Below are 12,780 nucleotides of genomic sequence, written 5' to 3'. Positions count from 1 at the left end.
GTGTTACAGCGCCTTTAATTGTGGCTGGCTATACTGGTCCATAATGGTTGGGGACCTGTCAGACTGTAATGGGTCCCTTGGGCTCTTGTCACAGTGGTCAAGAGTGGGGAGATGACCCACCCGGACTGTCGGTACCGAAACCCACAGAAAGGGGAGAATAACCAAAAGAAAGTGTAGCCGGAATGTGTAGGTGCTGGTGCAATGATCACTGAGTCTCAGTAGAATAAATAGAATGGTTTTACTCATAAGGGGAGATTTATCAAACATGGTGTAAAGTGAAACTGGCTCAGTTGCCCCTAGCAACCAATTAGATTCCACCTTTCATTTTCCAAAGAGTCTGTGAGGAATGAAAGGTGGAATCTGATTGGTTGCTAGGGACAACTGAGCCAGTTTCACTTTACACCATGTTGATAAATCTCCCCCATAGTCTCTTGCAATACAGGATATATTGGTGATAGTTAACTTCTTAGGTACAGACTTGTGTTCACTGGATCTGTGCTGGGAAATACTGTAAGCGCTAAGGTAGGATAGCGGTGCTGGCATAACTTAGTGTTGAGCAGTGAAGAAAAGAGGAGAGGAGTTTGTCATGAGAGCCCCAACCCAGGATAGTAGTGTGCACTGCCGGAACTTGAGAGAGAGATACTTGAGAGAAGATGCAGTCCTCCTCTCCCAAATACAGCAGGATAAACAGGCACAGCTACTCCCAGGAGATGAAGTATATAGAAAACTACTTTATTAAAATAATAAAAACATATATGAAAGGCTCAGCATTACGCGTTTCTAGACCAGACTGGTGTCTTCATCAGAGCACAGTGTAGAGCGGGGATTCCCGTCATTACGACAGGAATCCCCACTACTGTGAACCTTGGTGTCTGAACACCTCAATAACTGTCAGCTGAACAATAGTTCAAGGGACACTTATATTCCCTCGTTTTGTTCAGATACCAATGTTCAAGTACCGAACAAACTTCAGATGAAATTTCATTCGAATACCGAAGTGTTCGAACACCAAGGTATTATTGTCATCACTTTTACTTAATCATGTATAGGCTCGTCCTACTTACTTCTGTATACATCACAACTTGTTAGTGTGGAGAATGTCTTTACTGTCATCTAGTGGTTGTTTGCAAGTAGTGAATTGTCTATATTCAGTAAAATGACTATACTGTTGACAAGTATAAATCTGCTAGTGTGAGGGGTGCATGAGGTGGTCTAACCAATTGATAAAACAGAAAACTGTAAAAATATAATAATAATAATAATAATAATAATAATAATAATAATAATTAAGATGCGCCATCCCCAGTGGAGTACCCATTATAACACTGTCACATGACCTGTATTTTGAACTCACCATATGGAAAATACATATTGAACATGTTCCTCTCATCTCTCGGCATCAGATTTCCGCTGTCTGCCCGCTCCGTGCAGCGGGTGGATACAGCGGGAGGACCGCCTGGAAAACTGGGATACAGCCTATGGCTATGGCTGTATCCCAGTTTTCCAGGCAGTCCTCCTGCTGTATCCACCCTCTCCACAGAGCGGACAGACAGCGGGAATCATTGCCGAGAGTTCGAGTTCGTACAAACCCGAACCGAACTAGGTTTGGACCGTCCCTAGTTCTTTTACACAGAACAATTATCATTAGTTTTTGAACGATAACGATTGCATTTGAGCGATAATCATTCCGTGTAAACCCTGCCAACAATCAAGCGACGAGCGAGAAATCATTCATTTTGATCTTTGAACATGTTCTCAAATTGTCGTTGATCGTTCGCAAAAAATTCACAGATCATTCCGTGTAAACAGTCTTTCAACGATTTCACCTATGTGTGAGATGGGCTTAAGCGATCGCAAAACGATTTTTCTGTACGATGTATCGTTCCGTCTAAACGCTGATCATTATAAAAAAAAAACATTATACATTCAAAATCGTTAATCGTGCGATCGGGCGAATTATCGCTCCGTGTAAAAGTATCATTAGGCTAATATAGCATAAAATACAAACGGAAAATTTAACATTTCTGAAATATGTGAGGTTTACTTGTGTATTTTTTATTAGCATTTGTAATCTTGGTTTGTGCTTATTTGATGTACTTTTAATACACTACTCACAAAAGTTAGGGATCTTTGGTTTGTGAGTGAAATTTAACGAAATGTAAAAAGTTCCCACTTCAGTGATATTATATTATAGAAGGGAGACACCTAGGGGCCAAGACTATGCTTGTGGATAAATGAGAAGGACATGGAACAAGGATGTGAACATGAGACTACTCATAGAAAGTCAGGGATATCTGGCTTGCGGATGAAATTTATGGAAAACGTAAATGTAAGTTCACGCAGGGGCGCCGCAATCATGAGGCGACCTGAATCGTCTGCCTCAGGCAGCGCCACCAGCTGTCTTCATGGGGGCGGCATTCAGTGGCAGATTATAATATGAGCGGTTCGGCGGCCGCCCACATTATAATCCGCCACTGACTGTACCATGTACTGGAGCCCCCCCGCCCCCGGGCAGTATCTGTAATAAGATGCTGTGAGCGGGGGGGACTGTATTCATAAGCGCCGCGCTGTACTAAATCAGCCGCGCCGTGCTGATACTACAGTGCGGCGCTTATGAATACAGTCCCCCCCGCTCCCAGCATCTCATTACAGATACTGCCCGGGGGCGGGGGGGCTCCAGTACATGCATTCCACGTCCGTGATCCGTCAGGATTACGGAACGTGGGAATGCAGCCTTTAGTCCCCCGGGTGATGCGCGGCTGCCGGAGGTGTCCTATCCTGTCCCCGGCAGCGCGCGCATCAGAGAGATCCCCGTGCGCCGGAAGTCACAGCCGCAGGCGCATGGGGAGATCTGTGATGCGCGCGCTGCCGGGGACAGGACGGGACACCTCCGGCAGCCGCGCATCACCTGGGACAAGACCAGAGAGGCTCGACGGGGAGCGGATGGCAGGTGAGTTGTGTGCTGTTTTTTGTTTTATCTGCTGTGCGGGGGGGGGGGGGAGAGGGGGACCATCTATAAGGGAGGGGGGGGAGAGGGGGACCATCTATAAGGGAGGGGGGAAAGAGGGGGACGATCTATAAGGGAGGGGGGAAAGAGGGGGACGATCTATAAGGGGAAACCATCTATAAGGGAGGGGGAGAGGGAAGAGGGGGACTATCTATAGGGGGGGAGAAGGGGACCATCTATAAGGGAGGGGGGAAAGAGGGGGACCATCTATAAGGGGGGGGGACGATCTATAAGGGAGGGGGAGAGGGAAGAGGGGGACTATCTATAGGGGGGGGGGGAAGGGGACCATCTATAAGGGAGGGGGGAAAGAGGGGGACCATCTATAAGGGAGGGGGACCATCTATAAGGGGGGGGACCATCTATAAGGGAGAGGGAGGAGAGGGAAGAGGGGGACCATCTATAGGGGGGGAAGGGGACCATCTATAAGGGAGGGGGGAAAGAGGGGGACCATCTATAAGGGGGGGGCCATCTATAAGGGAGGGGGGAAAGAGGGGGACCATCTATAAGGGGGGGACCATCTATAAGGGAGGGGGGAAAGAGGGGGACCATCTATAAGGGAGGGGGGAAAGAGGGGGACCATCTATAAGGGAGGGGGGAAAGAGGGGGACGATCTATAAGGGGAAACCATCTATAAGGGAGGGGGAGAGGGAAGAGGGGGACTATCTATAGGGGGGAGAAGGGGACCATCTATAAGGGAGGGGGAGAGGGAAGAGGGGGACCATCTATAAGGTAGGGGGAGAGGGAAGAGGGGGACCATCTATAGGGGGGGGGAAGGGGACCATCTATAAGGGAGGGGGGAAAGAGGGGGACCATCTATAAGGGAGGGGGACCATCTATAAGGGGGGGGGACCATCTATAAGGGAGAGGGAAGAGGGGGACCATCTATAGGGGGGGGAAGGGGACCATCTATAAGGGAGGGGGGAAAGAGGGGGACCATCTATAAGGGGGGGGCCATCTATAAGGGAGGGGGGAAAGAGGGGGACCATCTATAAGGGGGGGCCATCTATAAGGGAGAGGGAAGAGGGGGACTATCTATAGGGGGGGGAAGGGGACCATCTATAAGGGAGGGGGGAAAGAGGGGGACCATCTATAAGGGAGGGGGACGATCTATAAGGGGGGGGGACCATCTATAAGGGAGGGGGAGAGGGAAGAGGGGGACCATCTATAGGGGGGGGGGGGAAGGGGACCATCTATAAGGGAGGGGGGAAAGAGGGGGACCATCTATAAGGGAGGGGGGAAAGAGGGGGACCATCTATAAGGGGGGGCCATCTATAAGGGAGGGGGGAAAGAGGGGGACCATCTATAAGGGGGGGCCATCTATAAGGGAGGGGGGAAAGAGGGGGACCATCTATAAGGGGGGGACCATCTATAAGGGAGGGGGACCGTCTATAAGGGGGGGGAAGAGGGGGACCATGTATAAGGGGGGGAGGGTGACCATCTATAAGGGAGGGGGAGAGGGAAGAGGGGGACCATCTATAAGGGAGGGGGGAGAGGGGGACCATGTATAAGGGGGGGAGGGGGACCATCTATAAGGGGGGGAAGAGGGGGACCATCTATAAGGGGGGAAGAGGGGGGCCATCTCCTAAAAGATCAGCACCCTCCTCTCCTGACATCCTCTGTGCTGCTGGGACTTCTCCTATAGGATTAGCACCCTCCTCTCCTGACATCCTCTGTGCTGCTGGGACTTCTCCTATAGGATTAGCACCCTCCTCTCCTGACATCCTCTGTGCTGCTGGGACCTCTCCTATAGGATTAGCACCCTCATCTCCTGACATCCTCTGTGCTGCTGGGACCTCTCCTATAGGATTAGCCCCCTCCTCTCCTGACATCCTCTGTGCTGCTGGGACCTCTCCTATAGGATTAGCCCCCTCCTCTCCTGACATCCTCTGTGCAGCAAGGGACCAAACATTATGTTTATTGGGGACAGCAGTGGGGGGGGCAGTAGTGGATTATAATGTGGGCGGATTGACGGGGGGGGGGGGGGGGGGGGGCGTCATTCTATAGTTCGCCTCGGGCAGCAGAGAGGCTAGAATCACCCCTGAGTTCACGCTACAGTGATATTATTATGCAATGGTGATTTTCTCATCTCAAACAATTTATTGGAATAAAAGCAAACAACAGAGGTGGGTATACCCCAATAAAATGACAGTTTAATAACTTGTCATGTGCCCTTGAGCATCAATTACAGCTTGACAAAGGCGTCTGATGCTGTTTATTGTCTGCTGAGGCATGGCATCCCTCAGGACGGCCCTCAGGTAATTGAGGTTCTGGGGTACAGAGTTACAAGCATCTACACTGCAACATCCTATAGGTTTTCTTGAGAAAAAGCAGGCCACTCTATTCGAGGTACCCCAGTCTCCAGCAGCTGTTCCTTCGATTAAGTGGAACATTATCATCCAAAATGTAATTAGGCCTGTGTTGTTCATGCAGAGGCACAAAGACTGGATTACTGATGTTATTCAAGTACTATGGACTTGTCTCTGTACCCTTCACAAAGTTTAGGGCAGTTCCGTATTAACTAGACACACCTGCCCACTATGTAATATCATCACCGCCAAAGGCTGGTGTCGTTAGACAGAGATAAAAGAAAGTTTGAGGAAAGTAGTTGTGTAATTTGCTTCTGTCACTTTGTGTGTCACTACAAGGTGTCCACAGCTCTCCTGGGTGATTCTAACCCTTTGAGTCACTTGTCAGGTGACACCTTCAGTGCTTTCTAAAAACTGTAATTTAGGATAAAAAAAAAACATGATTATATGTCAGTCATCCAACTCCCCCAGTTCAATTTAACACAGTGAACCAACAGCTTAAAGAGGTTTTCCAGGATTTTAATGTTTTTTCAAAAATCATCTAGCCAAGTCAAGACAAAACTCCCCATATACATTTTTCTTCTCTATCAGCTTCTATTGAGATGAAAAAGATCTTTTTATATCTTGTATTGTTTGTTTACAAGCTGCTCTGTCTGTTTACATATGCAGCACACCCAGTGGCCAGAGTTGGAATTGCAGTGTATAACAAGCTAATCAAATACCATGTGCTGCAGCCTCAGGCCAGGTTCACACTATGTAAAAACATTGTCCGTATTTCATAACAATGGCCATAGTTGTTATGAAATGCGACCGTTGTTTTTACATAGTGTGAACCAGGCCTAGGCATAGAATTAGATCTATTTTTTTGAACTATTTTCTTCCTGCTTCCACAGCTTCTGCCTATGGTGCAATGGTAAGTGTCAGGATTACTGTGCTCACTGAAGAATTCGGGTCTGGTGACAGAGTTTTTTTATTTTTTTTCCCCCGTCTTAGGGCCCATTAGCACAGAGTAAGAACGGCGGAATTGTCCTCCGCAGAATGCCGCCAGCCTCTGTGTCATAATGACGCTCTATGGGAGGCGCGCGCGGCTCCTCTCCCTTCGCTGAAGAATGAACATGTTCGTTTTTCAGCGCTGAGAAATGCAAGGCGCACCTCCCATACACTGTCATTATGACACGGAGGCTGGTGGCATTCTGCGGAGGACAATTCCGCCGTTCTTACTCTGTGTTAACGGGCCCTTATTTTCCAATGATGGCTTGTGCTAAGCATTATGGTGATTGTATTTCCTCTGCAAAGAAGAAACACTGAGGTATTATACAAACAAGATGAATTTTCAAAAAAAATAAAGCTCTACTGACAATACCTATTGACTCTATACTGCCCTGGATATACATGTATATATGTATTACCTAACCAAGTCTATAAATAAATAATAAAACCAAATCTATTTGTAATAATATTATTATTATTATTATTATTATTATTATTATTACAAATAGATTTGGTTTTATTATTTATTTATAGACTTGGTTAGGTAATACATGTATACATGTATATCCAGGGCAGTATAGAGTCAATAGGTATTGTCAGTAGAGCTTTATTTTTTTTGAAAATTCACCATGTTTGTATAACACCTCAGTGTTTCTTGTTTGCAGATGAACTACAATCACCATAATATTTAGCACAAGCCATCATTGGAAAATAAGATGGAAAAAAAAATCAAACTGTGACAGGATGTGAGCCCTGGTCAGTGAGCTTGGTAATCCTGACACTTACCATTGCTCCACAGGCAGAGGCTGGAGAAGCTGGAGGAACATAGACCATAACAGAGTTCTGCCACACAGAGCTCCTCTCCACCCCTGTCCCGACCTCCTTCCTCCACAGATATAGGGAGGACACCAGCAGCAGCTCTATCTATAGTTCACACTGACACCCCATGAGTCCTGTGTGTGTGGAGGGGGGAGGGGTGGCTTAGGACGGGGTGGAGATGAGCTCTGTGTTGGGACAGAGAGAGCTATCAGATCGGCAGCAGCACAGACACACAGCATCTCCCTCCCAGAGTGACTCTCACTGCTCCTGGTCAGGAAGGGATACAGCCTGCTGCAGTAGAGTGTGATACACTCTAGGGACAGAGAGACACTGTGGATGTCTGTGCTGCTGCCGAGAGCCAATCAGAAAGCATCAATACCCAAGTCCCTCCCCCTCTCCTCACACAGGACTCAGCAGCTTCCAGCTAGATCAGAGGACACATGCAGGCACAGCAGCTGACGTCACTGAATCGGAAACACTGTGTTTCTGGTCCGGGATGTGACAGGAAGTCAGAAGCTCAGGAGCAGGCAACTCATGTGACCAGCAGGGGGATCTCCTAGAGCTGACAAGTAATGTTAGGGAAGTATATTAGAAAAGGGATAACCTTGGTTAACCCTTTCCTTATACCAAAAATCTATTTTTCCTGGAAAACCCCTTTAATTTTCTGATTGAAAAAGTCAATATGTCCAAATGTAAAAGTCTGACCCTTTTCAGGGTATGACCAGTGGCAGCGTCAGAACTAGTAATGAACTGCAGCCATTCTGCAGTCATGGATTGGTTAACACAGAGTTCGAGTTCCACACTAGCCAAACTCGTAGCCATCAACCGACGGGATCCGTCAACTGGCTGTTTTAGGCCCTAATGGGTTGAAGAAAGTGTTACTGATGCTTCCACCGTCAACTGGCTGTTCTAGGTCCTGCTGGATCCAAAAAAGTACTGCTGGTGTTGCCACCTTCAACTTTCTGTCGTAGGCCTTGTGGGGTCACTTACACTGTCGCTAATGCGGCAAAACCTGTTATGGGGCAAGTAAGGTCTCAATAAATCTTATGCTTGTCTGTGAGATCACTGAGACCGCTGTTACCACTACTACTTACTAATTCCTGCAGTTAGGCTTTCTAAGAGTTTGTTCACATGGTTATTAAAAGCCAAGCTTTTTGGCACAGTTGTTGATTTGTTTTTTGTAATGCCTGATACAAGCACAAACCCTTATGACATGTCACTTCATTATAAGCGCGGCTTTAAACTTGTGTTTTTGATGCAGGTCCCATTTAGATCAATTGGAAGAAATGCACAATTTGTGTAGCTGTTTTCATGGCAATAGAGGCCTTAGAGTCCCAGCTCATCTCTAGTTGTGATTCCTCTCATTCACTCACATTCAAAGGAGAAGTCTGTCAGGAAAAAAATCAGTCTAGGCAGGGGTTGGAGGGAACATAGTAAAGAGCGTATATCTACCATTCCCTGTGTCAATGCTGCACCACGTTCCACTCTAGGACCTCCGGTGGGATTCTGCATCTCTCACACCTTCAATGTCACGACCCGGCTGATGGATGCCCCGCTCGGCCAGCCGGTGATGCAGCGCTGCGTGGGCACAGAGTTCACTAAATATACTTTATTAGGTTTACCCCACCCCCTGCCGGCACTCTTTTTTTTATATATTTTGCCAGACTTCTCCTTTTAAAATGTCAATAGGCATTGCAATCTGCTGCCCAGTGTCTGTTGTCAGGAGAAATTGATCTCTAGTAATAGAGACCCAGGACAAAACACAAGAAGCCAGGATATTTTTATGCAGAGCTAGGGCACCTCTGGGTGAAACAAACCCCTAGCTACCACCCTGGGAAGAACAAATGCTGTCATTTCTGCTACACACAATATCATTTGTAAATAAGGGTTGACGCTTCTTAAACATGCTCCATCATTAAGATAAACGTCATTTATTTAAAGGAGTATTCTCACAAACTGTTATCATTTTGCATTGAACACCACATCACTTAAATGTTTTTAGCTTTGTAGGTCCCAACACTGTCCTGTCACCTTTCCTGTTCTCCCAGGGAATAGTATGGTCTGCAGTTCCCTTGCATTGTGTGTGGCAGGGGTGCTGCAGTGCCAGGAAAGACTGTAAAGCACGACTGCCCCTTTCATTCTTAAAAGGGGGAATCATAAATTAGTGACATATCTTAGTGAGATAATAATACCTTTTTATCGCTAGGAGGACGGAGGGCACTGTAAAAATTTTAGCAACAGGGAGCAAAAGGCTTTAGCGGTCTTTCGGTTCAACCCCAACAAAATGACAACCCCTTTAAAATGAATGTGTTGCCTAGATTTTTTTTTACTGATTAGAGCCAGATATTAAATAATTTTCTTTTTTTCTAATATTTTTTATTGTATTTTCTTCATTTTACTTTTAGTACATTATTATGGAGGTAGGCATAGGCACAATGAACATCTCCAGACCATATCCTTTGTACAGAAGTGATATGTAAGCATGCTCTGTGACCTGTGCAGAAGTCATTCTACAGGGCAGGTGAGGCTAAGCTGCTACTGTTTCATCTATATACTGCTGTCATCTTTCACTGATATTCTGTACAGATCAATTCCAAGCAGTCTTCTCCTTTTCATCATAGTCACAACAAGAAGTTTCAGCTTAGTTTTAAGCTTAGTGGTCAGAATGAAAACTGCAAGATATCAGGATTATTTCATAATATGAAAAGTAAACTGGAAAAGATTAAGGGTGCGTTCACACGTACAGCATCTGCAGCAGATCCGCAGCAGATTTGATGGCCCAGAATTGATTTGCTTTGAATCTGCAGCTTCGAATCTGCGCCATCAAATCTGCTGCAGATCCTGTACGTGTGAATGCACCCTAAAACTGGAAAAATGTACACAATAGGTAGTTTCCTGATGACACATTCCCTTTACAAATGGTATGTAACAAACTTTGTTGTCAGCTTTTAGGGCCCTATTACACAGCCAATTCAGCAGATTATCGCTCTGTGTAATAAAGACAATGATCAGCTAATAAATGATCATTGTCTGACCGTTGTTGTTTATTCCAGCCTAAGGGCCGTATTAGCCCGATCAGTAATGTAAAGGAATGCTGATCGACTAGATTGGCACTCGTTTACAGAGCCTATTACACGACTCGATAAATGGTCAGCAAGGGCTGCACAGATATTGTTAGTGATGTCCGTGCAGACTTTGCCCTAGTTTAAAAAATATAATCCTTATACATACCTCTGTGCTCCCCAGTGTCCTTCTCGCTTCTGCCCTTTGCCCACAGCCACCACTGGAACTTCTGAGCCAGGCTCTAGAGTGACAGGCTGCTCAGCTGTGGTAGGTAGGCCTTTACTACTTGGCCAGGGATGTTATATGTCGTGATGCCAGTGCTAGTCCAGCACACAGGTGTGATGTTGATACCTGTTTGTTTACTATGGCCAGTAGTGTTGCCCAAATGCTCAGTAACCTGCAAGTTTGTTGCGGGTCCCTTGGGCTCTTGTCACAGCAGTCCTGGGTGACAACTGACCCACCCTGACCGTTGTTACCGCCACCCACAGAAGGGGGAAAAATAACCCAAGGTGTGCGGTGGTGTATGTATAGGTGCTGGTGCAAACAGAAGATGACAGAATCCTGTTAGTATAAAAATATAACAGCTTTACTGTAGTATTTTGTAGTTCACAGTACACAGTTTCACAAATAACTATGCCTCCATATAGTATAGGTCCCCATGCAGCAGTCCTCATGTAGTATATGGCCCCCTGTGCAACACACCCTGTATAGTATATACGCCCCTGTACATCAGACCCCATATAGTATATGCCCCCCTCTTCTGTGCAGTATCCCCATATAGAATATCCCCCCCAGCTGTGCAGCATCATCATATAGAACAGCCCCCCCCCCGCTGTGCAGCATCCCCATATAGAATAGTCCCCCTGCTGTGCCACATCTCCATATAGAACAGCCCCCCCTGCTGTGCAGCATCCCCATATAGAATAGCCTCCCTGCTGTGCAGCATCCCCATATAGAATACCCCTTGCTGTGCAGCATTCCTGTATAGAATATCCCCCTGTTGTGCATCATTTCCATATAGACTACCTCCTGCACCCAAATATAGTAATAATGCTCCCTGCTGTGCTACACCACATTGTAAAATGCCCCATATAGTAATAATGTCCCCTGTGCCCTCCATATAGTAATAATGTCCTCTGCTATGCTCCCCATATAGTAATAATGCCCCAGCTGTGGCCCCCTATAGTAATAATGCCCCCTGTGCCCTCCATATAGCAATAATGTCCTTTGCTGTGCCCTCTATATAGTAATAATGTCCCCTGCTGTGCCCTCCATATAATATTAATGTCCCCTGCTGTGCCCCATATAGTAATAATGTCCCCTGCTGCGCTCCCATATAGTAATAATGCCCTTTCTGTGCCCTCCATATAATATTAATGTCTACTGCTGTGCCCTATATAGTAATAATGTCCCCTGCTGTGCCTCCATGTAGTAATATTGTGCTAATAATGTCTCCTGCTGTGCCCCCATATAGTAATAATACTTCCTGCTGTGCCTCCATATACAAATAATGTCCCCTGCTGCGCTCCCATATAGTAATAATGCCCCTTCTGTGCCCTACATATAGTAATAATGTCTCCTGCTGTGCCTCCATGTAGTAATAATGCCCCTTGCAGTACCCCCATATAGTAATAATGTCTCCTGCTGTGCCCCATATAGTAATAATGCCCCCTGCTGGTTCCTCCATATAGTTATAATGCTGTGTCCTCCATATAGTAATAATGTCTTCTGCTGTGCCATACATATAGTACTAATGCCCCCTGCTGTGCCTCCATATAGTAATAATGTCCCCTGCTGTGCCTCCATGTAGTAATATTGTGCTAATAATGTCTCCTGCTGTGCCCCCATATAGTAATAATACTTCCTGCTGTGCCTCCATATAGAAATAATGTCCCCAGCTGCGCTCCCATATAGTAATAATGCCCCTTCTGTGCCCTCCATATAGTAATAATTTCTCCTGCTGTGCCTCCATATAGTAATAATTTCTCCTGCTGTGCCTCCATATAGTAATAATGACCCCTGCTGTGTCCTCCATATAGTTATAATGCTGTGTCCTCCATATAGTAATAATGTCTTCTGCTGTGCCATACATATAGTACTCATGCCCCCTGCTGTGCCTCCATATAGTAATAATGCCGCCTGCTGTGCCCTCCATATAGTATTAATGTCTCCTGCTGTTACCCCATATAGTAATAATGCCCCCTGCTGTGCCTCCTATATAGTAATAATGTGGCTGCTGTACTTACCATAGCAATAAAATTACCCCCTCTGTCTGCAAAAAACCTGCCCCACACACACTACCCCCACCTGACCCCCCCTACACACAAACTATCCCACCTGACTCCCCTTACACACACTACCCTACCTGACCCCCCCACACACAAACTATCCCACCTGACCCCCCTACACACACTATCCCACCTGACTCCCCCTACACCCCTGGCCACTATCTTACATACACACTACCCCATCTGGCCACCATCCCACATACTGCCATACCTCGGGTTACAATACTCACCAGCTGGGTGCCCCTATCGACGGCTGTGTGGCACTTGAACAACCAGCGTGAAGTTAGGAGAGAGGCGCTGCAGGAGC

The sequence above is a fragment of the Dendropsophus ebraccatus genome, chromosome 1 (genome assembly GCF_027789765.1).
Source record: "Dendropsophus ebraccatus isolate aDenEbr1 chromosome 1, aDenEbr1.pat, whole genome shotgun sequence".
Taxonomy (NCBI): Eukaryota; Metazoa; Chordata; class Amphibia; order Anura; family Hylidae; genus Dendropsophus; species Dendropsophus ebraccatus.
The sequence above is the reverse complement of the archived record's forward strand: the minus strand, read 5'-3'. Positions refer to the sequence as shown.